The sequence below is a fragment of the Stegodyphus dumicola genome, chromosome X2 (genome assembly GCF_044657685.1).
Source record: "Stegodyphus dumicola isolate Sdum_Otavi_A_Nest chromosome X2, ASM4465768v1".
In the NCBI taxonomy this organism is placed as follows: domain Eukaryota; kingdom Metazoa; phylum Arthropoda; class Arachnida; order Araneae; family Eresidae; genus Stegodyphus; species Stegodyphus dumicola.
Genome location: NC_140781.1, coordinates 192,865,628 through 192,890,932, shown reverse-complemented (window position 1 = coordinate 192,890,932; position 25,305 = coordinate 192,865,628). Strand labels below are relative to the sequence as shown.

General features: G+C 33.2%; 1 protein-coding gene across 1 annotated transcript in view; it reads right to left on the bottom strand.

Annotated features, from left to right (window-relative positions):
* LOC146992999 (xibalbin-1-like) overlaps positions 1–25,305 on the bottom strand; it is a 277,189-nt gene that overhangs the window by 117,872 nt on the left and 134,012 nt on the right. The window lies entirely within an intron of this gene.

The following is a 25,305-nucleotide window of genomic DNA, read 5'->3' as shown; positions in this document are numbered from 1 at the left end:
TTTAGAATATCTCATAGGTATGTTGAAATTCTCAGCTTAATATGTAACATGGGTAAATGGCTTCTGTGGATGAAGCTGTCTATATGCCCACTTGTTAGCACAGCTGAGAAATTCTGTTTAGGAAAAGATAACAGCAACGTTTCGATATTACAACAAGAACACTTCAGAAAAGATATTAAAAAAGGCCTAAAATAATACTCAGCCGAAGTCTTCAATTTTGTAAGAACGTAACGCAAAATTTTTCTGAAGTAAAAAGAAGTGAAAGATCTTGATAATCTTTGAAAGCTGAAGGATGGATTTGCGTTAATTTCTTGAACTCATGAAAGTCAAAAGAGTGTTTCTGAAACGTTTAGACCATTCAAAGACATGTAAAATATACTATTACATACAAGAAAACTTATTTGTCCGCGTAAAAGTGATATCTAACATTCTGTGAACGCAAAATATTGTAATTTGCGTATGCTTCGGGGCAGAAAAGGAGAAGTTACGCTGGGAGATTTTCTTGTATATTGATTTGTATTTCAAATTAATCTTGTTAAACGTGGATTTCGAAAATATCTCAGAATTTTACTTGGAATGATAATAACAGTGCCTAATAAAAATGATAGCATGAATACCTAATAACAATGATTTTAGAAACTTGAATGCACTTTGGTAATTAGCCCGTCATTAAACTGTAGTTGCTAATATTTTATTTCTATCAGGGAGTTTTCAGACGGTATGATAACTTTAACAACCGTAATAGTCATAAGAAGTATAAGCCATTAGCTTCGTTCACAGCTAGAATGAATGATCAATAATTAGATGAACTAGAGCTTACAAGACAGTGCCTGTTCATCGAATAAGACATGGGAATTCTCTGTTAAATTTGGAGCAGAAAATTATACGTTATGAAAGTAAAAGTAAAATGTACGGGAACGAAATATACCAGATGAATATTCTGCTAAGAAAATCAACCAAAATTTAATTTAAGATCTACACTCATATCCAAAATTATCCTTTCATGGCTGAAATCACAAATGTTCAGAAACTAAGAACTATATATAATTTTATGAATTTGTATCGAATGATGTATAACGTCGTAACACACAAAGGAAAAATTTTAAAGAATTTTAAAGCATGTGCTAGAAATATTGTACAATAAAAATAGTAATAATATGTTAAAAGGAATAAATAGAATAATAAAATAGGAATAAATAGTTCAATAAATAGGAATAACTTAGAAAAATTTAAGGCTTATTAATTTAAACTGGAATGTGATCTTCTCTGATTTCTACACACATCATATCGTAGTTTCAAAAGGCAACAACGCTGGTAACCACAATTTTGGGAATTAAGTTGCACTTCACCAGTAATGTGGTTTTGAAGGAATTTACATCTCTAAGAGGAGTATTTCTTCGTAGAACTTCTTTTCAGTACAATAAGTTCCCTACAGCTTTAAGATCGGGAGATTTTGCTAGCCACGGGTATTCGCTCAAAGTCTTTAATTTCAAGTAATCTGTCAATGAAGTTTTCCTTATATAGACGAACATACCAATAATAACCATGTGCACCTCTTAAAAGCTGTACACAAGGTTCTAAGAACTCATCCGGTCATCTTCGGCGGGTCACAGTTTCGCTGTTGAAAACGTGACAAGGCGTACGTCTATCAATCATTATTCCCCTCCATGCCATCACACCTTTATTACCAAAACGAGAGTATCGCATAATATCCGAAGGATTTTTCATTAACTTTCTCTAGGTGCAAACATTTTTAGAGTCATATGTTAATCTAAACATTGACTCATCAATAAAAATGATATGGGATCATTGGTGTTCACTGCAGTTCTGATGCTCTTTGCACTAATTAAAGAAATTCTTCTTTTGGTGTGAAGATAGAGAAACTCAAACCTTGTCTTTTTGGCATAAAGGCCTTTTGCATCAACCCTTCTGTTACATTCTGCCGTAGCGTAACAATTCCAGTGACGGCTTATAGCTCTGAACGTAACTACCGAGCAGTGAATTTCCTGTTACGGCGGGAGGTTATTGCTAGAAATCGATCTTGAGGAGCAATTGTTATTCGTTTACGACTTTGTTCAGGCCTCCTTGCAACACTTCTAGAATTCCCAAACTGTTTCCCTAGCCAAGAAACTGTCTGTCTTCAAATATTCACATATCTCATTGCTTTCGTTACTGTTTGCCTGCTTCCAAATGGCCCAGAATTCGCTACTACATAGATTCTTCCAAATGATACTTTGGAACTATAAAAAACCATTTTGAGTCGTTACGCATTTATCTAAAATGCTGTATTGCACAAATTCGCTCAGATATTCACTTTGCCCATAGCGCTTGATTCATCGTCAAATGACGAATCGGCTTGATTTGCATAACAGAAAACTGGTTGATGACTTCTGATTGGATAATCAGATTTACACTTCTAATTAGGCCAGTCTTTTACACATTCCTTGCAAAAATGGATTACGTCTTTTGGATATTTCATAAAATATATACACCATCTATAAGGTGACTTTTGACTAGAATGTCCACCTCCTGCCTTATATGGAGGCGTTAGAATTCGATCCGCGTAGCAATATTAATTTGTCGGAACAAATAGATATGTTGTTACTGTTACTGCGTCCAGCGATGCATTAAAATCATTTTGCAGGAAAGTACTTTCTTTTTTATAATAGAAAGAAGTGCTCTTTCTAAATATTGAAAGTGAATACTTTATTTCTAAATCTACTTGGATATTTATTCCAGGATGTGTTATTGATGATACGCATGTTTTATTTTCATTTTACCAATGCAATTTAGCTTCCGAGATCCATTAAATATCGCAGTATTCTGAAAGATTATTCATCACTAATTTTAAATAGACACATTCAGATGAACATTTCAGCATTAAAATGAATGAAGAAAATCTTTCACAACGTTAAAAAAATCAAAGAATGTACATACATAGAAGATGTTCGAAAAGTATGGCTAAGGAATATAAATTCTTTAAGTGCTGATCCTACATATGAATTTCTAATTGCAAAGTTTTTTAATACAAAGTACACAGTTTTACAAGAAAAGTTTCAGTAATTTGACTGGAAGGGTACTTTGAACTTAAAATATAATTTCATGTATTGCAACTATAGAAAAAAGCGTTCATCTGATGATGGGCTCATAATGCACTTATATTAAACACAAATGTTTCCCATATTCAAAAATTCGTAGAGATATTTTAGAGTGAATTTTGTGGCTTAAATAACTTTTTAGTGGGCATTACTGTGCGGTTTTGACCAGACGTTGATCAGATTAAAAAGAAATTACAAAACGGAAACAATCTGTTTTGGTAATTTATTTTCCAATATATAAAATAGGATTTATTAAACTAGTAGCTGCCTCTTGGATTTATTTATTCGTCATGTGCTTGTGAATTCTGTATTTAAAATTATGACACTTTTTTCTTTTTTAATAATTAATGGCGCAATGAATGTTTGATCAGCAATAACTAGTAGCTAGAAGTTGGCTGTACAAGGATCTTATAATAATTTAAATCATAATTTTGCAGATCCCCCCCACCAGAGTGTTTAAGCTATTTTTTAATAGGTGTTTTTTTTAAGAAACTTTCCCCTAGAAATATGTGCTTAGACGCAACGAAATAATCTCCGTATTTGTGCCAATTATGTGACCAATCAGTGCTCAAATATTTACAGTAAAAATTCATAAAACTTGAATTATTTTCTTTTAAACGAAATAAAAGTGGGCTGCAAATTATTTTTGCATTTCCTTTCCTTATTCTATGCAAATGTAGTAATTAATTTACGCATTCTTAACAAGCACAAGAATAGAAATCTGGACTAAACTGTAGGGAAGTTTTTAAAGTTTTTTTTCACACTTAAGAGTCTCAATATTAAAATTTGGATTGTTTCTTCTACGCATAAGATAAATGCGAGCCACTTCCATTAAAGGAAAGAGTCTTTCATTGAGGCATCTCTTTTTAGGCTGCTAAGGCTTGCATACTCTTTTGTATTTAAATAGCAAACTAGTTTTAGGATAAAGTTCTTTTGAGGATCTGTTCCACAGAAGGTAACCTTGTAACGACATAAATTGGTTTAGGAACACGAAAGTTTAAAATGTTAAGCAATATGCTGATGAATTGAAATTATGTGCAACGGTTTATTTAAATTTCCCCATGTTCCTAAAATTAATTCAGGATAAAATATAGTTGAACATAATTTGCTTTGGGAACTTAAAGAAGATAAAATCTAAAGCAAACTTTCATAAAATTTCTTAAAATATGAATTCTTAAAGCCATTTTATGACAGAAATCATAAATGTCGGTTACGTCCAAAACCTTTTCATTTAAAACATATAATATAGAGAAATCTGAGGTATTTTTATCTGACTTATAGATCAAATTTTTTTTGAATTCCTTAAAAGTCAAAAATTAATTTTAAATATACTCTGCAAAGTTTGAAAACGATACTAGATATATTAGGTAAAAGGAGCAATATTATGGATCAATTAAGAACTGGAAAGGGGAAAAAATGTTTTTCCATAAAAAAGTGCTGTTAAGATCTGGGCATGTTTCGCTTGTAGAATGATATGGCTACTTTGAAAAAGTCTATATTTCTGAATGACATTATTATAGATGACAAGGTACTGATATCCTGCCATGATTCGAAAAGGAAGGAGAAGGACAGATCATGAAAAAAAAAAAAAAAATAGCAAAGTGCTCAGTGTAAATCAACAAACTCTCGGAAATCACCCCTCCCCTCCCGCAAAAAAGTATCAAAACAAGCCTTATTTTTCAGAATGAAAATACTCTTATTCTCTTGTACGAATACGAAGAAACTAAGCATAAAGAAATCATGCCCATTATACAGTACGGTACAGTAGTATTTTAATAGAATATTCTGAAATCTTTGTCTTAAAGAATACATCGAGTGAAGCCAGAATGTAGAGAAAAATACATCTGTTCTTAACGAAATGCCTGTTAAAGAACAATTGTCACATTCAATTTTTTTCCAAGTTAATTTTAGCTTTTTCAGACGATTACGTATTTCTAGAAAAAAAAAATGTTACTTAAAAGGTGTCATTTTGATGGTGTATTTATCACACATCATTCAAAATACTGAGATAAAAGCTTTAAATATCATCGTTTTAACTAGCTTAATAGCAACCATTCGGTCCACTTCGTGATTGTGCAAAGCAGTGTTTGGGTTGCGGAAAACCTTATTTTTAATAAATCTAGATTAGTGATCTAAAGCAGCAATTTTTTTTCTAGCTTCAGTACCGTATTTGAATGCCTGCCAATTCATTACCGGCATTAATGGGTCTACCTTTCACACAACATTAAAACTCTTCAAATTAGACTTGCTTAAGACTTTCATAGATTTTAGAAAAAATAAACTATAAAAAGCTGAAGGGGGAAAACTACAGAAAGTTTTTTTATTTATAGATTTTTTTTTTGCTTTCTCAAAGCTTTAACCTGAATGTTGCCAAAACTTTCTTTAAAATATTTATTAACTCATTTAATTTTGTAAAATTATACTCGAACTGCATTTAGGAAGTATGGTCATTATATATTATGACTGAAACCTGCATTAAAAGCTTCAATTGTAGAGAGAAACATTTCTTCCTGTCCAGATCATTTTGTAATAAATATCGACTCTTGAAATCTATTTAGCAACTTCTAAGGTATTGGATGCGCCCTCTTTCGCTCTCTATCTATGTAAATGTCGTATGAGTATTCTATTAGGAATATTACATTTGTTTTGTTCTTAAATATTATGAACTGTTGTATTATGAAATAAGAATTTAGGTACATCCGTTTGTTATACTTTGGTAATACCACAACTTTTGGTTTCCCTTTTTACATCTGTTCTTGAGTATTTCGTAACTTCAAGAATATTTGTGTTTATGTACTATTTAGCACAAAATAGTTTACGAAGCGAATTTTCTGAACTTTTTCGAAACAGCTAACGAGAGAAATTAACATTACCCTCTCAGATATATGAACCATGAAAGACCATATATGACCATTGAAATGACCAAGATATGACCATTGAAAGGTCTTTCAAACTTAGCCAGATGTCTCAGTTAGTAGCACTGTAAGAATGCACACGGGACAGTGCAATATTTCCTTTCATATTTGATTTAGCAGAGCTCTTGTCTAGCCGTTGTACTTTATATTTGCAAACCCAAGATAAGGTTATGTTATAAGTATTTTGTTGTCCAGTGTTAAAATTTTATGTGCTTATTTAGATTGTTTTCATACAGCTAACTGTTGTGCATCTACAGCAATAACGTGCTAACATATAGGCGACAATTAGCGAACAAGTTACAGATGTAAGCAAATAATTAAAAGGTACATATAATTATAAAAATATATTTTTTTCTTTTGATAGCAAATTCGAACTCGTATTTATCACACATTGCCACTATGTGTTTTACATGTGATAAGCTTGTGTTTCAGTATCAGTTGACCCTATGGTTATATAAAAAAGTCCGTATGCTTTACGGTTGCGAATGATTAAGACGTCTACGTCAGGAGTTTGTGTGTAAGAATATCCTGCTTAATTTTATGTATTTTTCGGTCTACTTCGCGAAATACTGTAATTTCTGATATGAAATATTTTAGAACACATTCCGTTATGTAAGCATTTTTCTATTCTGCTAGGTTAAAAACTATCTAATTAAGCATGTAGAGTCATTAGGTTATTTTGAAACAGGAGAGATGAAAAATGAGCAAAGCCTTCGCAGGGAATCGAACCATGGACCTCTGGAATGTGCGCTTAGCGTGCAGACCCCTACTCTACGAAGGCATGTTAAGAAGGCGGGAGAAATACCTCATAAGCATAATTCAGATTTCTTCTTTTCCTAACTCTGATTTCTTTATATTATATATATAAACTTATTTCATGTATGTTTATATTTTTAGTAGACCTCTGTCAACATGAAGCTCATTCACTTCTTTTCTACCTTTCGATTCCTTTCTGATAAATTCTAATGTAAAACCTTCAAAGATTTATACCCGAATACGCATTTGCTTTACTCACTGTAAAACGGCATAGTTTAGGATCCATTCGCTGAAAGTAATTTGATTAGCTGACTGAAGTGTTGTCGTTTTCTGTAGATCATTCTCTTCAAGCAATTATCTGTCTTTAAAAACCTTGTTTAAATAGTTTAGTAATGTTTTCCTTTCGTTGTTGCTGCAACAAATGCCTATGAATAAAATTTAAGCTCAACTTCTCTACTGACTTTTCGAAGAAACATCTTTCAAACTGACAAGTACTTTAAAATAAAATAAAATTCTTGATGCCTCTTATAAATGTCGCCCTATTTTGGTGTCTAATATTTTTAGAATAGCAAATTCATTTTGTTCAGTTTTGGAGCGTATGTGTTAACGTGTGTTCCTGACATTTTAACCGTGTGCACTGAGCAGAAAATACTGCCGCCCCTTTGATTTCGTGGCCATTTCTTTCTGCTGAAATAATCAGTATGTTTTTAAAGTATTAGTTTTCCATAAATGGATACTAGTAGTTCGCCAGCTTCTTTCGGCCCGAACGGAAGAAATGTTAAAATACACTGTGAGGAATTATTATTCCTTAACGAAACAAGCAAAGAAAAAATCTAAATTGAATGTTGCTGGTAATGCCAACTAAGCAATTCTATAAATACGAAATAAAATCTTTTGTTGAAGTAAGACTTTTACATTTCTCATTTGCAAGATGAAGTTGCGTGTCTAAAACAATCTTCTGCGGAGTCGTTATTGAGATATACACACATAAAGAATCGTAATACAAACAAATACGCGAAAACCTGATCTTAAAGTTTGTCTCATATAATAACTTGGTACGACTCATCGAAGAAATTACTGGAAACCTTAATACTTAAATAGACTACCAATCTTTAAAAATTACTTCTGATTAATATTACAGTCAAAGCAACCCTACATTGTATAAAAAAACTACGAAACTACTTTTAGAACTCATGTATATCAATGAGAGAAATTTAAGGAACTCGGGAACTATATCCAAATACGCGTTGGGTGGTTAAATTTAGGCAAGTGAATATGTAGCAGAAATTCGATAAAAATTTTTCAAACACAGACATATTTATTAAATGAAAGTAGTTATTACGATACAACAAGTCTGCCAAGATTCCTGACATCAAGAGTAGTTAGAGTGAAACTGGATTAAATAATGGATATTGCATTTAATTCGATTACATGATAATAATATACTGATAGAAGCTTAGAAACATAGCTGATTATCATCGGAAGGATTTTTAAATGCTTTTGCACATGTTTCACTGCACCTTTCTTTCTCAACAGAATGGCTCCCAGTATACATATTTTTCCAGAGGAAATTTTCAGAGTAGACTGTGAGCAAAATATCATCACCTTAGACGTAGTAGGAACTTTCTTCTTCTAAATGTTGCCAAGGCCCACATCTCAAGGACTCTCACATCCTGTCAATTGGAACCTTCAATGGCATTTTTATCACATCGATTATGACAGCAGCTTCGGATGACGAACACCTATGAAATATTTCTAGCAAATTAAGAAAACATAACTGAAGGAAAAATTTAGACGAATTCCAACCTTAGACAGGTTCCAGTTTCGTCTGTCGCCTTCGAAAACCAGAAGGCCATAATTCGAGTAGTTTTCTTGAGACTTCTCTACTTTGTCTCTTTGGCAAAAATAAACAACAACCTACAGTATTAGAATGCTCTGCTCTAAAACCTAGGAAATATTCTCGTAAGAGAAGATCCCACGCGTTTTTTCACAACCCTAAAGCGTTTTCCTCCCAGAACTGAGATGAACAAAGAGTCGCCAGAAAAGAAACTATGCCCGGCGGAAAGTCACTATCCAAAATAAAAAAAAACAACAACTAGTTTCTTTACCCATGGGGGTTATAACAACGCGAAGATTTCGAAAAGTTATTCTTTTAGGGAAAGGCGGAAACATTCTGCAAGCACTTTCACGCCTTTCACTGGCATGCCAAGGGAGCCAAGCAAAGACTTCGACGCCCCACCGCTTTGAAGAAGAAGAATTCTTACGATTGTGGACACAACAAAAGTTAGTGCGAAATATTGCAGTTGACTAATGGCTTTACGTAGTTGATTATGATTTTTTCTATTCAGTTTAAGTGAGTTTTTTTTTTAATTTACTGGAATAGTTAGAGACAATTTTGTCTCTAACTATTAAATTAGCAAGGAATTCTACTGGCTTTCTATTTTAGACAGCAACAGGAGAGGATAAGTAAATTAATATAAAATTGACAAAATTAAATTAATGCAAAAGGTAACACAGTATTTCAGTTAAATATCCTTAATTAATCACTTGAGAGAAATACCCTTTCTTACCAAAAGATCAAGCATTAGTTACGTAATATACATAGCATAATTATTTAATATTACATTACATAATATACTAGATTATTCATTATTATTTTCGAAATTAGAAATATCATAAATTACAAAAGCTCTAAGGAATTTTTGCACGCTTTCGTGGTATTATTGGAAGCAAGTCCAGCTAATAATCGGAAAGTCCGAAGTTTGGATCCCGGCGTAGGTAGTGCCGACTGTTTCCTTTTCCTGTTTCGAAACTCTATAATTGGTTTACCTGCTATGACTCTTTATTAGTCCCCCAAACTAAAAATACTGTGGACAATATTTCGTTATCACCTGGATGGGAAGCCTGCGTCCTCTTCTGCTCAGCTGCTCTTTGAGGGGAAATAATTTAAGGAATTTTTTTCTATTCTCACCGTATGCCTTCGTGGTGTCAATGGAAGTATGACTGGCTAGCAAACGAAAAGACCAAAGTTAAAATGCTGCTGAGAGTGCTGGTTATTTCTCTTGTTTGTTGCTGTGAAATAAACCTAATTCTTTCCATTTAAGATATAGCGTAAACAAGCTACACAACACTTCGAAGCAAGAGAGCTGTATTGAAAGCAGATATAGAGTAATCATATATTGCATGTTCCTACACATCTTCGTGGAAAAGTTATAAGCACAGCTACAGATCCAGTATCTTAATGCCAATTCTAATCACGCGTGCTTACTTAAACCAATGGTTAGCAGATTTTTAGTAGAAATATTAAGTTATAACTTAACAGCTGCATCAAATTTACAGAAATGCATGATTATGTGGAGCAGATTCGCAGAACACAAAAGCTACAGGTTAACTGCACACGATAAAATCATACCTTAGTCATCAGCAAACATACAGATGAAAGTAAACATTCATGTGAACTAATAAGAACCTCTAAAACCAAGCGCGCAGTTTTCTGCTAACCTAACATCAGTAGCTGCTGAAAATTATAAAAATGTTATTCCAGCATTAGTTTCAGACGCATTAGTGGAACGAATGACGGAATACAAAGTAAACTGAGGTCCACCAGCGGCCGAGCGGTAAAGTCGCTGAACACTGGTAGTTCAGTCCGAAGTTCGAATCCCGCGAACGGGCTGGCTACATGGGCGTTTTCGTGGTTTTCCCCATGTGTAACGTGTATACGAGCCAGTTTCCCTTAGAAAGTCCTCCACGAAGGCATCCCTCCTCTTAGGCAGATAGCCCTCGTGTGCTTTGCCATAATTAAATACACCAACACCAAAGTAAACTGACCCATGTGCAATAAGTGCTGCTTAATATGATCACATTTGTTCACTGTTGCTCACAAATCCTGTTTTCGTTACATTAGCTGAGTGATAACATTAAACGGTGATAAAAATATACCTCAAAATAGCAATATTAATAACCAATTTAATATATATAACTAAGTAAATATTTAATTTCACTACATTTTATTTAGTAAAAAGTCATTAATAGCTGATTTCGTGCAATTGTTTCGTAGAAGTACATTCATGAACTACTCAAATTCATATTGCTCCTGGGAATTATTCGTCTGCTGCTGTCCTAATATTAATGCTCAAAAGGCTCATTTCAGCATTTGTAGCAAAATCATCGATTTAATCATCTTCGTTTCCTTAAAGTTTATCCTATCATGTGCTTGAATTTTTTTCAGAAAGCGGCTGCCAGAATTTCTTCTTCTGGCTTCAATGCTGAAACTTGAAATGTTTTACCAGTATCCACCCAAGAATTCATTTTTTTTATAATTCGCATTAGGTGAGACATCACTTTTTCTTCTTCAACTCTTATTAAATGATCAGTACGCTCAAAATAATTTGTTACTGTATTTCCTGAATCACAGTTCGAAGACATGCTCAGGGAATGCGCCGTGTCAAGAAAGTTAGTTTTCCTTGCTAATTCATTTGCACTTATATCGACATCATTCATGTTGCAAAGAACTCTTAACACTCATTTTGCATTGGCACTATTCTTTCATTGGTATATCAATCCTTGATCACGTGCCTGAATTAAGGCTGTGGCATTTACCAGTAAGTATGTAGAGACATTAGGTATTTTTTGGAAGCAGGCAAGATGAAAAATTAGCGACGCCTTCGCCGGAAACCGAACCGCGGACCTCTGGAATACCGGCTCAGCTTGTAGAACCACTACATCACGAAGGCATGCTAGGGAGACGAGAGAAATACCTCATATACTCCCCCTTTTAAAGGGCGACTAGGGACTTTAGGGGACCCAATCGCCAAATCCCGGGTGAGGAGAATCCTCATTCAACACCCTTTTAGTTCGGGCGCCACTGTAAATACATTAGGTATTGTTTTTGGAAGAAGAAGAGATGAAAAATTAGCAACGCCTTCGCCAGGAATCGAACGACGGACCTCTGGAATACCGGCCCAGTGTGCAGACCCACTACACCACGAAGGCACGCTAGGAAAGCGGGAGAAATATCTTACAAGTATAAAGTTCAATATCCTTAAGAGAAACATTTAGGCTGTGCACTGCGCCGCTTGTCAGTGAAAAGGATGTCGTTTTTCAGTTCATTATCCTATTTCAAAAGTCATTCATTAAAAATTACTGATATAATCTATGTCTTAGAGTTATACCTATAAATCTTTTAGTCTTATAAACTTTCAGAAAAGTTTCATTTCCCGATTACTACGTAAAAGGGATTTTAACCTCACATTAGGATATAACTTAAAACAATCATACGATCTTTCAGTATTAAACACTTTCTGAGCTTTCACTTTTAAATAAATATCTTATGTTGGCCAATGCAAGATAGAACAGTTCTCTTTTATCTGTATCATAAATGTCTTCAGATCAATACTTTGTAGACAATTTAGGTCTTTATTTGGCAAAATTTTTATTGCAACAAGTAAATCAGCATCTTTTTATTCACCTTTACTGTGTTCGTAAAAAATATTTTTATTTTCTTTCTTTAGCCAAATCTGCCATTTCTTACTGCAAAATTTTCTTTTTCTACTTTTATGGTAAATTCTTCAGCATTCTGCAGCATCAGTGGTATATTTATTACCGCATTTTTATCACGAACAATTGCAAAACAAACCTCAAGTACTTTTACATCATTCTAAATTATCTTCAAAGATTAATATCTTGGAAAATTATCTAGTAACTGTATTGAAATTAGAAAATTCAACACAGCATATTTTCAGTTGTTTACTTGTTGTTAATTATTGCTCCTTAAAGCCTTGCTATTTAATTCTATGATAAAAAATAATGACAAATCTTAAAGTTATCATTAAAAACATCAAGACATTAACCTAAAAGCAAACATAAAACAAAAAATAAATAAAAAATACAATTTCAGCTGTGCAAAATTATATTGTTAATATCATTATCTACAAAGAAATAAAATCACTCGCTTTCAAAAAAAGAAGAAAAAATTCCTAAGCTACAAATTGCTTGGAAAGTTCTAAACGTAATTAGGTGATAATTACAGCTTGACATTATTATGCGCAAAACAACGCATACGTAATTGCCTTGCACTTCATTAGAGCTTCTAACATCTGCATCTGCATCTTCACTCTAAAAATGCTAAGTTTAGAAACACAAATTTCAAATTCTTCGCAAAGTATACTGAAAAAAGTAATTTTCACCTTAAATGTTTGAAATACGCAAATTTTAACGGAGGAGTAAATTTATCTTGACAACTTTTCTGAAATTTTGTATTTTTATTAGCATTATGTTTTAAAAATTCAGTCTTTTCTTAGTTACAATCAAAGTAATAGAAGTATTTTCGCAATTTCTTTTCCATTATGAAATAGAACAAAATTCTAATTTTTTTCTCATTTTTAAGAAATTTTCGAATTGTAACCATTTTTACTTCTCGTCTTTCTTTAGAACAAATGCTTCCGATATTTCATTGCGATTAAATTAAATGTTTTAACATTTAAACGTTCTTCAAGCTCTTGAATTCGAACACGTAATTATAGAATAGCTTCCAAAAGTTATACACGTAATGCAAATTAGCAGTTTTCGATAGCTGAAAATCGCTGCGGACATAGATGGCTGTATGCAAATATGGTATGTTACAGTGAATCACGACTGACTGTTCGAACATATACTAACTAGGCTGTCTCACGTTAGCATTTTGAAGGATTTGAATGCTGTTATGAAGTGTTTGTGACATTCATAATTTTTGCTTTATAACTTATGATGGTATTTAATACCAATGATAACTGATCACAAATAACTGAGTTCATTAGAAAGCAAAAATTCTGAGGAACGAACATGGATTGTGCGAAATACATAATTATGAAGTTACTTAGTATGAGGCGGTAAACAAAATAAAAACGACGTCGCGGCCCACTGCTTTCCAAGCTTGCAGATTTCCTTGCTCCTGATGAAGAGGGACCTGAATCTGTTTGCCTTCGAAATTTACGGAGTTCTTGACTAAATCTACGCCAGACACAAAGGTATTGCTTTGCTAATTTTATGTTTCACTTTGGCGTGCTTTTCCTCTGTTTTGATATTTCTTAATGCTTTAGTTTGGTTAGTGACTGTTTAATAAAATCTTGTAAATGTTTACATAAAAGCAAATTGTTATCATTGCTGAATTTGCGTTTCGTAAGGAAACTGAAGTTATTTACTCTTCTTTACATTTACAAATTACAAATTATATTACAAATCTTTACATTTATTTATTTCGATAAATGTAGCTGCTGTGTAATATATTACTGTTTTGGTAATTTCTTTCCTGTACCACATTTGTGCCTCCCACTAAATCCGTAATAAGAAAATTAATTATCACATGAAAGGTATATAGCTCGCACGAAGCGAACGTAATCACATAGTGAGTCATCTCTTTATAAAGAGATGAATTTCAGAAATTCCTCGAATTCTAGCTGTACTTTCCGAAGAGCAAATTTACTCATTTCTCTTTAGCCTTATTTATTCATATTGACAAAAACAATACATAATGCATAAATGTATGAAAGATAATATTCCATACATACCCATTTGTTAATCCTTTTACATTTTCTGTCCGGAAACCATCCTCTAGGGTCTAGGAAAAAGCCACTTTAATATTTTCGAAAAATCACAAGATAGCTTTTGCGTCATCAACTATAGCTCTATTTTGCATATTTTTTTATTTCTTTTAGCTACAATGTTTCAGCAGATACATTTTGTCATTACGCATTTTTAGATAGGCAGATTAAACTATTTTTAGGAAATGCTGAGAGTTAAGGTTAAAAGACAATCCTTATGAGTTATAAATGAAATAGGCCAGAATATTTGGCTGATAACTTCGTTTTAGGTTTTATTGCAACAGCTGAGGTTTGTGATTGTCTGTGTATAACATTTGTTTTCGGATGCTGTTGCCTCAGTGTTCTTGTACTTTAAAACTAACTTTTGTAAAGCATTTTAGTTGCCGGAGAAGTTAAATTGAGCGAAAATATTTTAACTTCAAACTGAGTAACATCCTGCTTGCCATCTGGTTACTAATTCAGAAAATAAAGCACAGACCATTGGCGCTCAACATTAAGCCATATGTAGAGTGCGTTTCATGGAAAAAAAAGCTTATAAAATTATGCTGTATTTAAGCGCATAGAAAAGAAAAAAAAAACTATTTACTTTTATTCAGTATTAAATTTCTTAGAGACATTTAGTTACCCATGTAATTGTGTAATCAAGCTGCCTTGGGTTATTGCTTTTAAAATGTAAAAACAAGTGAAAAATTGCTGGTAATAAGGGAAAAACAAATTAACGGAACTGCAACTGACTAATGGCTTTGTAGGTACCTGAAACAAACAACTTTTCTGAAATTTTGTATTTTTATTAGCATTATGTTTTATTAATTCAGTCTTTTCTTAGTTACAATCAAAGTAAGTATTTTCGCAATTTCTTTTTCATTATGAAATAGAACAAAATTATAATTTTTTTCTCATTTTTAAGAAATTTTCGAATTTTAACCATTTTTACTTCTCGTCTTTCTTTAGAACAAATGCTTCCGATATTTCATTGCGATTAAATTAAATGTTTTAACTTTTAAACGTTCTTCAAGCTCTTGAATTCGAACACATAATTATAGAATGGCTTCCAAAAGTTATACACGTAATGCAAATTAGCAGTTTTCGATAGCTGAAAATCGCTGCGGACATAGATGGCTGTATGCAAATATGGTATGTTACAGTGAATCACGACTGACTGTTCGAACATATACTAACTAGGCTGTCTCACGTTAGCATTTTGAAGGATTTGAATGCTGTTATGAAGTGTTTGTGACATTCATAATTTTTGCTTTATAACTTATGATGGTATTTAATACCAATGATAACTGATCACAAATAACTGAGTTCATTAGAAAGCAAAAATTCTGAGGAACGAACATGGATTGTGCGAAATACATAATTATGAAGTTACTTAGTATGAGGCGGTAAACAAAATAAAAACGACGTCGCGGCCCACTGCTTTCCAAGCTTGCAGATTTCCTTGCTCCTGATGAAGAGGGACCTGAATCTGTTTGCCTTCGAAATTTACGGAGTTCTTGACTAAATCTACGCCAGACACAAAGGTATTGCTTTGCTAATTTTATGTTTCACTTTGGCGTGCTTTTCCTCTGTTTTGATATTTCTTAATGCTTTAGTTTGGTTAGTGACTGTTTAATAAAATCTTGTAAATGTTTACATAAAAGCAAATTGTTATCATTGCTGAATTTGCGTTTCGTAAGGAAACTGAAGTTATTTACTCTTCTTTACATTTACAAATTACAAATTATATTACAAATCTTTACATTTATTTATTTCGATAAATGTAGCTGCTGTGTAATATATTACTGTTTTGGTAATTTCTTTCCTGTACCACATTTGTGCCTCCCACTAAATCCGTAATAAGAAAATTAATTATCACATGAAAGGTATATAGCTCGCACGAAGCGAACGTAATCACATAGTGAGTCATCTCTTTATAAAGAGATGAATTTCAGAAATTCCTCGAATTCTAGCTGTACTTTCCGAAGAGCAAATTTACTCATTTCTCTTTAGCCTTATTTATTCATATTGACAAAAACAATACATAATGCATAAATGTATGAAAGATAATATTCCATACATACCCATTTGTTAATCCTTTTACATTTTCTGTCCGGAAACCATCCTCTAGGGTCTAGGAAAAAGCCACTTTAATATTTTCGAAAAATCACAAGATAGCTTTTGCGTCATCAACTATAGCTCTATTTTGCATATTTTTTTATTTCTTTTAGCTACAATGTTTCAGCAGATACATTTTGTCATTACGCATTTTTAGATAGGCAGATTAAACTATTTTTAGGAAATGCTGAGAGTTAAGGTTAAAAGACAATCCTTATGAGTTATAAATGAAATAGGCCAGAATATTTGGCTGATAACTTCGTTTTAGGTTTTATTGCAACAGCTGAGGTTTGTGATTGTCTGTGTATAACATTTGTTTTCGGATGCTGTTGCCTCAGTGTTCTTGTACTTTAAAACTAACTTTTGTAAAGCATTTTAGTTGCCGGAGAAGTTAAATTGAGCGAAAATATTTTAACTTCAAACTGAGTAACATCCTGCTTGCCATCTGGTTACTAATTCAGAAAATAAAGCACAGACCATTGGCGCTCAACATTAAGCCATATGTAGAGTGCGTTTCATGGAAAAAAAAGCTTATAAAATTATGCTGTATTTAAGCGCATAGAAAAGAAAAAAAAACTATTTACTTTTATTCAGTATTAAATTTCTTAGAGACATTTAGTTACCCATGTAATTGTGTAATCAAGCTGCCTTGGGTTATTGCTTTTAAAATGTAAAAACAAGTGAAAAATTGCTGGTAATAAGGGAAAAACAAATTAACGGAACTGCAACTGACTAATGGCTTTGTAGGTACCTGAAACAAACAACTTTTCTGAAATTTTGTATTTTTATTAGCATTATGTTTTATTAATTCAGTCTTTTCTTAGTTACAATCAAAGTAAGTATTTTCGCAATTTCTTTTTCATTATGAAATAGAACAAAATTATAATTTTTTTCTCATTTTTAAGAAATTTTCGAATTTTAACCATTTTTACTTCTCGTCTTTCTTTAGAACAAATGCTTCCGATATTTCATTGCGATTAAATTAAATGTTTTAACTTTTAAACGTTCTTCAAGCTCTTGAATTCGAACACATAATTATAGAATGGCTTCCAAAAGTTATACACGTAATGCAAATTAGCAGTTTTCGATAGCTGAAAATCGCTGCGGACATAGATGGCTGTATGCAAATATGGTATGTTACAGTGAATCACGACTGACTGTTCGAACATATACTAACTAGGCTGTCTCACGTTAGCATTTTGAAGGATTTGAATGCTGTTATGAAGTGTTTGTGACATTCATAATTTTTGCTTTATAACTTATGATGGTATTTAATACCAATGATAACTGATCACAAATAACTGAGTTCATTAGAAAGCAAAAATTCTGAGGAACGAACATGGAGTGTGCGAAATACATAATTATGAAGTTACTTAGTATGAGGCGGTAAACAAAATAAAAACGACGTCGTGGCCCACTGCTTTCCAAGCTTATTATATATTCCGATAATTCTCTGCCTTCGCTAATGTTCTTCTGGCATTTGCAAAACGAATTATCCGTGAACAGGAAAAAGATTCTTCTATGCACTATTGGCAATGTATTTAGGTAGAATTTTTTTCTGATAAAAGAAAGCAGAGAAACTGCATCAAGCAAATGAATTCTTTACTCCTAATATTTCTTTACTGATTACGTTTTTCTGATTACACCGCTGTTTATAAGCATGTATGTGAAATGAAGATCTCATTATGAAAGTTTCTGGAATATTTTAGTTAGGGATTCTATAACTTTTGAGTCAATAATATGAAAGGAATTTCATTTCATCTGAAACATTATCGTGAATAACTACAGTAACTGTAAAATTAAAATGAAATATACACTAAATTTGATCAAATAATATCCCATCTTAACGAGATTATTCATCTCATATTCCTTGCAGTACCGTTACTTATTATCTTCAAAACAGAGCAGAGCAGTCAATTAACAAGACAAATGAAGTTACTGAGAAATTTTAAAGTCTGAATTATTAAAAATGCTGAACGTTGCTGGGCACCAGGCCTGATTTCCTGTAAAAACCTGGGATGAGCCCCTAACTCTTCCAGATTTTACTTTAGCTCGGCACCAACAAATAAAGTTCATATTGGAAGAGCTATATCAGAGCTGCTGTTCGAGATTGAATATAGCACCTCCTCATCCACAACCAGATGTTCTAACCATCTGAGAAATCCGGGCAGTTAACCAGTTCCGCAATTTCCTGTTTAACCATGAAATGTTTTAAATCGCCTAATTAACGTGACTAGGTAAGCTCTTGCGATAGTTCTAACTTATTCCTTCCCACTGTAGCCCACCAGCGGCCGAGCGGTAAAGTCGCTGAACACTGGTAGTTCGGTCCGAGGTTCGAATCCCGCGAACGGGCTGGCTGCATGGGTGTTTTCGTGGTTTTCCCCATGTGTAACGTGTATACGAGCCAGTTTCCCTTAGAAAGTCCACCACGAAGGCATCCCTCCTCTTAGGCAGATAGCCCTTGAGGCTTTGCCATAATCACATACATACACACACACCTTCCCACTGTAGTTTAGATTTGAGAGTATAAGAAAAACACGACTCTTATAATTATTGCTAAAATGGCAGCCATGTTTTGTAAGTTAGGAGAAAAGTGTATTGCTTTGAAGGAAGAACTTAACGTTTGTTGGATTTTTTATGAGAATTTCAATAAAAAAAGAATGAGCAAGAAAGAAACGGAAAGATATACAATTCATGCAGTTTGGTGACTAAACGTATCACTACATAGCGATAGTTTAGAAATAAAGAATTAGGAACAAAAATATTGTTAGTTAAATGCTATAATAATGCAGCACAATTTGAATCTTCTGTAAACATCCATAATTTGAGCAAAGGTCTAATATAAAACTCTTTCTGTGTTTCTTGTAATGGTTGAAAAATGTACTATAGTTATCGTTTCCTATTTCTGAAAAGAAATAAAGCCACGCTGGTCGATTCGTTTAATCAATTACAACGGTGCACATATTACGAGTGCCGTAATTAATTTTACCACATGTCAGTTTAAGCAATTTGAGCAGTGTCTGTATTATACCCCACGGAAAATGTTTCGAAATGCCTGATACAATCAGTTTATTCCACTAACAAATATAACTTGAGATAAACTCATCAGCATTCAGCTGATTTAACCGTTCGGTCACTAAACGACTTACGTAGTGGAAATCGAATCAGCTACAAATTACAGCCAATCGGTACCACTAACTGGCTTGGTATTAATATAACTGAAAAGAGGCTGTGGTTCAGACAGTTTTAAGAAAATTAGAGTAATTATTTGACCTTGCAACTAGTACAATGTTTGGCTAAGAAAATCCAAATCAGACAAAACTGTCAGAAGAAATAGGTATTTTATTAATTTTAATGCCAAAATATTCCTGTTAATTTATACCTGGATTTATGTACCTTTAACATATTGCCTTAATTTCTTGCATATATTTCAAGATGTCTGTGTATATAATTTCTTAAAGATTCTTTGCAATATTTCCGATTCAATATTTTCGGTGAAGAACATAATCCGTAGAGATTTAACTTCAATTGCCTTCTCGAATTATATTAAAAGATATAAATTTGTAACTACTTTAGCTTTTTGAATTAAAAATAGGACTGGTTTATAATGAGATATTTTATATGAATTTTTCCCAGGTATTAATCATTTCGATTTTAAAATTCACACAGTTAAAAGCCGTTCCTTTTTTTAATATTCTATATATAATGATGTTAATTTTAACAGACTATAAATTGAAAACTGGAAGATTTCTTTTAGCTTTTCATATCAACATTATAGCAGCAAGAACAAATTATTTATAATCTTTTTCCTATCATCGCTTTTTAAGTTCAATTAGGGAAAAAATGTTTTCTTTGAAAACTTAGTTCTTTAATCAGCTAATTCCAGCCTAATTCATTCTTCTTTCTTCTCAAATTCTGCTAGTACCTTCCTCTTCGAAGTTAATTTTAATTTTCCTTTATAAAATTATTTTATGGTGTTGGTGTATTTAATTATGGCAAAGCACACTAGGGCTATCTGCCTAAGGGAAGGGATGCCTTCGTGGAGGACTTTCTAATGGAAACTGGCTCGTATACACGTTACACATGGGGAAAACCACGAAAACGCCCATGCAGCCAGCCCGTTCGCGGGATTCGAACCTCGGACCGAACTACCAGGGTTCAGCGACTTTACCGCTCGGCCGCTGGTGGGCCAAAATTATATTATGAGTTCTGTTATAATCGAGAGTTAATCCCTTTATTATGCATGTATCGTTACGAATAATTACGACTTTTGATTCTAAGGCTTTATTTGCTTTCTCCATTTCTTTGAATACTTAGAAAAAGCGTGCTGTTTTCGCTTGCGATTCCGTCAATAAATCATAACTACGGGGAAAATTAAATTGTTACGAAAATATTGATTACTTAACTGCTGAATATTCATGATTTCATTAAATAAAATTAAGGACATTTAAAACAAAAGAAAATTGAAATAAAAGAATTTTCCTTTCTTCCTTTTTTCCTTCGTTTTACAAAACGCGTGTATTAGCGTATATTTTACATAGCATTTTACAGTAACATTTTCTATTTAGGATTATTTTGTAACTGCTGCGATCGTGAATAAGTTTGGTGATATGTAAACGAGATTAAGTGTAAAAATTTGTCAGTGGCATGGGAATGGAAGTTTGAAATTAAAAGACACTGCTATGATTGGGCCAGTTGTAACCCTTTGGCTACCAATTTACTTTTACCACATGATTGTAATTTTTTTTTAAATTTTTACTTAAGAATATTTTCTTACGGGTTATTATGAACGAATTACTTGTAGCGCAGTCATTTAAGTTCGCACTACAAGGCTCGCCCAAGTACTTCTTCCCATATCGGGCAGGGGTCGTTGGGTTAGCAAGGATCAACGCATCACGCAGGCCACAGAGCGGAGAGTCGAAGGGATAGTCGCAGCGCCAGCCAAAGAATTTGTAGAGTCCCTACATATTCTTCGGCACCAGCCTACTAGGAGGGCCGATGTCACCTGCCATCCAGGACAATATCAATTGCCCCTCCCTGCACCAGGAACCGAATTCGTCTTTTTATCCCCCCGATGCCGAGACTGCCAAGGTACACATTCACGCCAGTACAATATACGACTGCCGGAGGGATTAGGAGCAGTAAAACAAAGGCGCCACAATGGGTTTTATAATGATATATATATATATTAATAATTATAACCAATAGATAAAAATTAAGTAAAAACGTGTGGAAACTAGCTAACAGGAAGAACATAATTCAAAACTGAAACAAAAACAAAACAAGATAATAAAGTAACTTTATATTATAATATAAAAAAGAGTGTAAGAAAGCGCAATTAATAAATAAACAGAAAGTAACTTAAAATAAAAAATGCATGCCATTGAAAAAATTTCGTATAATATCTTAACAATTAAGTTTTAAAAAGTTAAAATGTTTTTAAATAACGTTTTTAATTAGTCATCAAGAAATATTCTGCTCCAATGTTGCCCTAAACAAATCATGCTGCAAAATAAATAAATAAATAAATAAAGAGAATGAAATTGGAAACAAGAAAAACAGTTTGGCAAATTAAAAGCAATTTTGTAAATTAATATTATTCCAATAAGTATCCAATAAATTTTCTCTAAAAGAGAAAAGGTTAGGTAGCCAAAAAGGTTAGACATTACCTGTTATAACTACCTAAGCAAACTATGTACCTATTATTACCAATAAAACTATTTCAGGAAGCCCTTAAGTGTCAACTTCTTTTTTCGGATTTAGCAAATTCGACTTGATATCTTTGGGTCCCATTCTAAATGCTCTGTACTCAATCCGAAGGTCTACTTGCCATCTCCGGCTTTCTCTTTTCACTAAGAATAAGCAAGAAGAAAAAGATATATGAATCCGTGATCGCCACATTACGTATACGGAGGAAAGTGAAGTAGGAGACAGATTCATATGTAATTTTCCTTCAGAGTCGAGGCATGCTGAGCTCAATGATCGCAATAACCGGCCTCGAGATAAAACAGGAAAATATTAACACTCAATGGCTTTTATTTAATAAGTTCATTATATGCAGTTGTTTAAAATAATTATGCATCAACCTCACGAAATCTGTTCTATAAATATTGCGGCATCCAGAAAATTCTGAGATTTTTTTATTATAAATACGAGGGAAGCAGCTTAAACACATAAGAAGATTTCATCGAATCATATAAGCATAATTTTGTTATATGGCTTTTTGCCACAGAATGCAGAATCTGAAAAATTTCTTTGTTAAAATGGTCGTTAAGTTTCTTCATAAAGATGTCATCGAAATGCAGTTTGTGAGTCTCTAATGAAGTGAACTCCACACCGTTCAGAGAAGTTTGAACTTACCTGAAGAAATAAAAGTGTGAGAGTTTAATATCTGGTGAATATGGAAATAACACAAAACAATTTAGCTATACTCAGAAGTCTTCATCTAGCATTCATCGAAATGCGGGGCCAAGTGTTGTCATGATGGAAGACAACACCCCGACGGTTGATCAGACCTGGGGCCTTTCCTTTAGTTTATGGTTTTAAAACTGCTATTTGGGAATACTATTTTCGGAAATTCATTGCCTGATTTGGTGGCATAAATTCACATTATGCAATTCTTTTGTAGTCCCACAATGCACAAAGCATTACGGTTTGAGGATGCAACCCCTTCTTGATGTTATTAAAGCAGGTTCTTTTGGTTTACCCTATGATCTTTTTTGTAATAATATTGTATAGTATCCACTGCTCATGTATATTAATAATCTATTTAAAAAAAGAGCTTGTTTATTTTTTTTCAGCAAAGAATCTTATGCCAAAATTCAAACAAGCATACTGTGCTGTGTCAAAATATGAGGTACATCACTGTAGCTTACATACCCAATGTTCTTCAAATAATCATGTACTGTACTTTTATGAATATTTAGTCTGTCTGATAAATCCTGAATTAAATTACATGGATTTTCAGAGACAACTGCTTTTAGTAGGATTTTGTTTGCAGAGGAGACAGTTCTCAAACCATTTTTGAACTGTATCATCAGAAACAGCATTTTGTTCATCTGCAGCGAAAATTTTACAAGTAGTCTTACTAGAAGTTTTCCTCTTTTAAAATAAAATGAGCCCAAAATGAGGAATATGAACTTTTAGGTTTTCCATTCTTAACACAGCGCTGAAAAAAATTATGCCACAATATGTGCTAGAATTATGCAAGTCGAGAGCTAAAAACATAGTATTATTTACGCATGTGCTTCAACAAAAGTCACTTCTCATAAGCAGCAACAAAATAATTAGAACAAAATGTGTTTTGATTTGAAAAACCGCAGAAGTTCCTGGATGATTCAATATATTTTCAAATTAGAATTTAAATACATAGGAGAATATATTAATATATAATTTAGCTGTTCTCTTCCAACTTTGGTTTAAAATTCCTGCTAATCGACACCACTTTAATTTTGCTGTTTGGACTGGGGAAGTGGAACACAAACATTTGATACTCGAGCATACTGTTCCTTCAAAGCGCACAATACTGGAAGTATTGTCTTACCAAAAAGGTGATGCTGCAGCTATGGATGTAACAGTTGTGGAGGTCGCTTAGCTATTCCTCTTGGATACTACGGCGACATACCTTCAGAAGAAGTAATAACCCCTTTTCGACCAGCCACAGGTTTATGAACAACTGTTTGACTTGTTTGGAATTGTTTCCATAGTCGAGAAATTACCGAAAGATCAATGCCAAAGGAGAGAGTGACATCTTTGATTGTCTATCCTACTTCAATGCATCAGACAGCATGCCAGTTCTCATTACCTCTCATTTGTCTATTTTCATCCGTAGAAACGCGAATAACATCAAAATTCATTCGATGAAAGTTTTAAATACTTCTTATCAGCATTTAAATGAATCTCTCCAAAAGCTTCAGCCTTCAGGTGTCCAGTTAGCAAATATTCGGACAGTTTGCTGTAATTGGCTGTAACATACGATATTTGTATACTGCCATTCGGTATTGTATACTGCCATTCGTAGCGACTTTCAACCACTCATGTTTTGAACCATAAAAATATCATCTTTAATAAGTCATGAAACGAGCTGTGAAAACTATATTACTTTGATCTCCTTTAATGCGCGTATATTTTTATTTATATAAATATTGTCTCAGAGAGAATAAATAACTTCTTTGTTCCGCATTTAATAAAATCCAGATGTATCATAAAGTCATCTGAAAATTCGGATTTTATATTTTACTGAAACTACTGAAAATCGCATCATTCCGCCCTTTTATGCAGTCCTTAATATCACACTATATAATAATAGTTTGTTTAATTGGATGCTACAAAGTACTCGAGAACTACCAGTTATTTACATAGAAATATGTAATTTCAACGAAGCAGACGAAATTCTGAACATTCCTCTTTTGTTCTCATTCTGCTTTCTTATACGTGCGCTCAAAAGAAATATCTCCATATATACCAAAATAGTGGATTTATGTAGTGAATATATCCAACATAACGAAGTAAGAAGTTATAGAAATAACATTTATAAGAATTATATATGAACTTCACCCACCTTATAAGAAAAACATTAATGCCAGACATGCAATAAAATGAAATTTGCTCTCGATCATTCTTCCGCGCGTTGATGAGGATTATGAGTAACTGGAACTTTAGGTGTGGTGGTGGTGGTGTATTTAATTATGGCAAAGCACACTAGGGCTATCTGCCTAAGGGGAGGGATGCCTTCGTGGAGGACTTTCTAAGGGAAACTGGTTCGTATACACGTTACACATGGGGAAAACCACGAAAACACCCATGCAGCCAGCCCGTTCGCGGGATTCGAACCTCGGACCTAACTACCAGTGTTCAGCG